Here is a 6,306-nt window from a genome sequence, read left to right on the forward strand (position 1 = left end):
ACAAAAAATGTATTTGAAGGCACAGTTCAGATTCCTATCGACAACATAAATCGAGTCTCGGAAAAACCCAGTGAGGCCTTCAAACTATGACCTGACACTGAATGCTTTGATAAACAATAGAGAGACACAAGAATGCCAGTTACATAAAAAACGGCGCATGACGCAACGACGTCGTCCTGTATAGTCCCTTAAATAAAGTTATGATGGAGGTTAAATAAAAATAATTCCAAAAACCAAACCATGAGTACAATAGGAACCCTGAAGTCTCCTTATACATCAGCTAGAAGTGAGTGAGTGAGTTTGGTTTAACGCCGCTTTTAACATTATTCCAGTTATATCGCGGCGTGTCAGCTTAATGTGGGAGGAAAGCCCGAAGTGATGCAGGTCTCAGACGTTTACCACTTCGGTGAAACCCACGAGCACGGGTATGGTGCTGACAAACCTAGAAACATAATCGGGGCGAACCGGGATTCGAACCCACAATCATAGGTTTCTGGCGTGCCCAAGGGACGCAACTCTGCACAGCGAATGGCGGCGCCTTAGACGACTGGGCCACCCGTGCCCCCATATCAGCTAGAACTGACAAGGGGATGAGTATAGGCAGCTCGAGCTGAAAAGGGGATGAGTACATTTAAAGTAACATTTATCCATGCCCCCACCCCTCCGCACACCCACCCACCCAACTTCATGTAACATTTTTTTTCATGACCTCCCCTCCAAATAATAATAAATGACCAATCCCTAAATAAAGTTCAGATTCATAACTTTTTATATTTAAAAAAAATAAAACTCTATTTCTTTCTTGCTCTTCCCCCCACCTATAAAAGTAGTTAAGTACCTCGGTGTAGAACCACCTCAGGATTATGGAACCACTCCGGATTATGGAACCAAGATGGCGGCACATCCTCTGTGACGTCACTTCCGGTCACTCGTATGGGCATACTGTCCACAGTCCTCGCCTGGGGGAGGAATATTGACCTGCATACCTCCGAAGAGAGCGTATGCTCGCCTTCACAAAGATTTTATGCACGTTCTAACCAAGTGATATGACTGGTTAAATACATGACACGGTCGACATGCTGTGGGTGACTGGTAGAGTGGAATATAGGTCGGCACATGTTTGGCGGGAAAGTGTATACCACTGTACACAAGATCGATAGATTAACACCGATGCCACAGCGTTGTTGAAACATGCTAAATTTGCATGCGCAGGTGCATGAGGGAGGGAGGGAGGGAGGAAAGGAGGAGGAGACGGGTTCATGGTGTGGGTGGGAGGGTCGTCAAAGCAAAGGAGGAAAGTTGTCTTTCGGGAGAGATGGGTGGCCCTGAAAAGGGCCGTTTTGATATTTACATGCATGTGCACGCCATGGTGCAAAGGCACGGGTGGACTTTCATTTGACGTCTGACAGGACACCTACCGGTGTGCGTTAACCGACGCACGTAGGTGTCCTTGAGGATGGTCTTACAGTACACACATTGAAATGTTCCATCCCGTGCCCTTGTGCCAAGGGCGTACACAGGCAGGCCCCCTTGGCATGTACCGCATTGCCATGGTGGAGGCAATGGCAATGGCGGTACTGCTTCTTTCTTCTCCAACTCCGACCGACACCCTTTGCACAGTGGCAAAGGGTGCACCACTGAGGCTAACTCCAGATCCCAGTTTTCAGCCATTCTTGATTTTTCGAATCAATTTTACAAGTGACACTGACCCACTCGAATCCACTGTTGTTTTATAGGAGAGGTACTGACATCCTCCCTCCTGGTTGGTTCGCCAGGCCGCGCCCCCCGATTGGTTCGTTCCGGGGCCTGGTCAGCACCTCGGTTTTCCAAAACGGACCGACCCCTGTGTTTCTTTTCCATAGGAAATGGATTTTACCATGGGAGAGAAAGCACAACCCCGGTTCGGCCAATCAGAGCCCGCCATGGTCCGAGCGCCGCTTCTGATTGGTCGACAACCCAGGCTTCGGATTGGTCCGATTTCGATCCGGTTTTTTTTCTTCTTGGGTAGCCTTGGTATTTTTTTGAGGTAGACGGTCGTCTGAATGCTAAAGGAAGGTGGACCTTCATCGGTAGACATGAACGTGGGAATGCCTACGTGATGTACGTGTGTGTCACTCCCATGCCAATCGGAATGTCAGGCAAAACGTGGTGTCCTGTGTGTGTGTGTGTATTGAGTAGTGTCGTATTGAGATGAATAGAGAAAGATCGATACACCTACGTGACGTTAAGTTTGCACACGTCATGGACTTCGTGTCACGATGTGAACGTCATGTACTTTGTGTGTTGCCATGCAAACGTCGTGCCCTGTGTGTGTGTGTGTGTGTTTTCAAATTGGGGTTGGGGTTGGCAAAGCAAAGGTAGAAAGTTGTCTTTTGGGTGAGATGGGTGGCCCTGAAAAGGGCCGTATGAACAGGAACTTGAACGGGAACTTGAACGGGAACGCATGACACGGGAAACGTCGTCCTCCTAGGCAGTCGGCTCTGCTACGTCATTCGTGTACCTCTGTTTCTCTTCGCAGAGATAGTGTAGTTGTAGCTGCTTCTGGTGTTTCACCAGCCCGGTTAGCTTGAGGTAATCGCAGTCTGGGGACCACTTGTGATGTGCCGCCCAAGGATTGTCGTGGGGTGCCCATTGTCTCAGCCGCACACCACATTGGAAACAGCACACACCATCGGCACCCTGAGTGTAGACAAAGCCCGCATGAGCCATCTCTTCAGCAGTCTGATACATTTGCGTGGGCCACGTCTCAAACGAAGCGAGCCTTCTTTCAAAGCGCAGATAATAGTGCGATGGTGTTTGACTGAGCAGTGACACCGCCTCCTCGGCATGACTCTTACTCCAACATCCACGAGTATCTGTACCCTCCATTCCCACATCTTCGCCACGCGTCGTCGTCGTCGTACCACTCTTCTTTGTTTCAGCCATTCTTGATTTTATCACATCAATTTTACAAGTGACACTGACCCATTCGAATCCACTCTTGTTTTATGGGGGAAGAACCGGATCGAAATGGGCTGCTTCCTGGTTGGTCCAAAACGCAACGCACCGATTGGTTCGTTTCGGGGCCTGGCCTGCACCTCGGTTTTCCAAAACGACCCGACCCCTGTGTTTCTTTTCCATAGGAAATGGATTTTACCATGGGAGAGAAAGCACAACTCGGGTCGGGTGCTGTGTTCTGATTGGTCGAGGCTGTCTTCTGATTGGTCGACAATCCAGGCTTCGGATTGGTCCGATTTCGATCCTGTTTTGGGGAAGGGTTGTCCATCCATCAGACGTTCAGACCCTCTTAGAGTACAGACGTTCATCAGACACACATCGCTATCATGACGAACAACCAAAGTACGCCCTATCGTTTGGAGAGGAAAGATACCACCCGCTCCAGACGGTTAAGAACTGCTAATCATACCTATCGTTTGACTTTCAACCCAGACTACTTGGACACCGTACCACCGGAACGCGTCCCCATGGAACTGCCAGCTTTATTTGACAGGGTGATCGATGACTTTTATGAACAGATGTCAGGTCAGAAGGGAGATCGTATTGGTCTAGGTATCGATCATCCCGCTTTGAACACCCCCATACGGATTCCCTTTCGACGTTTTGAAGATCTCCATGGGCCAGATATTTTGCAAGCCGTGGAAAAAGTCCAACAGTCCAACAAAGACCTGAACATCGATGCCACCATGGATGTGACTTTAGTACACGTCGCAGATCCCGACAGGTTAGGATCGGGCAGTGGTGCTCCCCGGGTGAAAAACGTGATTGGACTCGAAGCTTTTTTAACACGCAAAAGGTGCATCGTACGGATCAAGAACGAAGATCAATCCTGTTTGGCACGGGCCCTGGTGGTGGCACAGCATTATGCCCACAAGCCTCACCCTCTGACCCCAGCATGGAAAGCCCAGTTAGTGAGACTGACGAGAACGAATCGCGTCGACGTTCAAGGCCTACGGGCACGGGCCTTGTTTTGACGCCTTGGCCTGCCTGAAGGTCCCTGTCGGGGGCTGGACGACCTCGCACGCGTGGGTCGGGCCTTGACCCTCCTGCATTATCAACTGAAAGTCTACAGTCAAGAGGTGGGTCAGAGACTGTTGTACAAGTGTGATGAGGCTCCACCCCACGCCAGGGTGCTGCATCTATACCATCATGATCAGCACTACGATGTCATCACTTCCATGTCCGCTTTTTACGGGTCTGTCCATTACTGCGAACGCTGCGACAAACGTTACGACCATCCCGAAAAACATCCCTGCACCAAGGAATACCGCTGTCACCGCTGCTTCTACTCTAGCTATTGCGGACCCCAGGAAGAGCTCGGGATCCCTTGCTTGACATGTCAAGGTTGGTTCCCCAATCCAACATGTTACACCCGACATCTCCAGTCACCGTCAGAGGGAAAACCCAGCGCCTGTCAATCGATTCACAGGTGCCCGAACTGTTTTCAGCTGGTCCGCGTCTTGGAGACCCCCATGGTTCACCACGAGTGCTTCGACGAAGAACATCCCTGCTTGGTGTGCCGAGAACCCATGACCCCAGACCATCGCTGTTACATGACGCCTCTCCGTGAAGAAAACGAGGAGGGGGAGGAGGAGGGGGAGGGGGGAGAGGAAACGGAGAAGGAGGGGGAAGAGGAACAACATCACGTACGAGACGACGTCCAATACGTCTTCTACGATTTTGAATGCATGCAAGACACGGGGGAACACATTCCAAATTTGTGCGTGGTGCAACTAGGATGTGGACGATGCATCAGTGAAGTGAGTAAGAACTTGTGCGAACACTGCCCATGGAGAGAAGAAGGGTATGGTCCCAGCCGTGAGATCGTGTTTCGAGGGCCCACCACGCGACATGATGTGTGTGTGTGGTTGACCACGTTGTGTGAAATACCCAAGAAGAAGCCCAACCCGGAGGAAGAGGAGGGCAGCACACGCAAGGGGACAACAGCCCCCCTGGGGAAAAAAAGAAAACGGGATGGCACCCCCTCAAGAAAGGACGCTGCCAAACGTCAACGGCATGCATCACCCCAGCAGGAGGCGGAGGAGACGGAAGAGGTGGAGGAGGTGGAAGAGGTCATGGAAGTGGAGAAAACAAAGAAGCCAAAGAACAAGAACACCTCCTGCCATACAGTCCCGAAGGAGGATCGCATTTATGTGATGGCCCACAATGCACGATCCTATGATTTACACTTAATCCTGAAGGGCCTGTCCCCCCTCCTGGTGACGCTCCCCACCAAGATTCGACATGGCCAACAAATTTTACAGATGACCCTGGGACGGCTGTGTTTCGAAGACAGCTTAAATTTCATCCCTTACCCCCTGAAAGCCTTTCCCAAGAGCTTTGGGTTGAAAGAAATGAAGAAAGGGTACTTTCCACACTTTTTCAATACGAGAGTCAACCAGACCTACAGAGGTCCCTATCCACCAGCCGTCACGTACGATCCCGATGGCATGTCTCCCGCGGAACGCTCAGCCTTCCTCCAGTGGCATACCCAAAAAGTGCAAGAAGGAGCCTTGTTCGACTTACAAGAAGAACTTTTAGCTTACTGCCAGAGCGATGTGGACATTTTGAGACGGGGATGCGCTGACTTCCGACAGAACGCCATCCACTCGGTGGGCATGGATCCCTTTGTGGAAGTGATGACAGCTGCTGCGTTCACCATGAAATCCTTCCGAAAACACGACCTGAAACCCAATACCATCGCCATTCTTCCACCTCAAGGCTACCAACCCAAGAGAAACTATTCCCAGGCCTGTATGCACTGGCTCCACTCTCTGATGGAAAGGGACCCCCATCTGCACCTCCAGCACGCCAGGAATGTCGGTGAAAAAGAGTTCACCTGTGGAGAGGGCCAACATCGGTACAGCGTGGATGGGTACGATCCAGCGACAGGCACCGTCTACGAATTCCTGGGCTGTTTCTGGCATGGGTGCAACACCTGTCACAAGACCCGACGTGGAGAACCGCATCCCATCCTGGGCACGTCGTTGGGAGCCCGTTACACCGACACCCACTACCGCTTGAGTCTCTTGAGTCAACACCCTGAGGTGAAACGGGTCGTCGCCCTGTGGGAGCACGAATTTACGAAAATGCAACGAGAGGACTCCGCTCTACGTGCTTTCTTGCAGGGACCCCACTGTCGTCACGTCCCCGGGCCGCTCAACCCTCGCGACGCCTTCTATGGAGGACGCACCAATGCCACGCGATTATGCTACGAAGCCCAAGAAGGTGAAACCATCAAGTACATTGATATTTGTTCCCTTTATCCCTACATTTGTAAGACCGGAGCGTTTCCCACGGGACACCCGA

Source organism: Haliotis cracherodii, unplaced genomic scaffold (assembly GCF_022045235.1).
Source record: "Haliotis cracherodii isolate W230 unplaced genomic scaffold, xgHalCrac1.p SCAF_6, whole genome shotgun sequence".
Taxonomy (NCBI): domain Eukaryota; kingdom Metazoa; phylum Mollusca; class Gastropoda; order Lepetellida; family Haliotidae; genus Haliotis; species Haliotis cracherodii.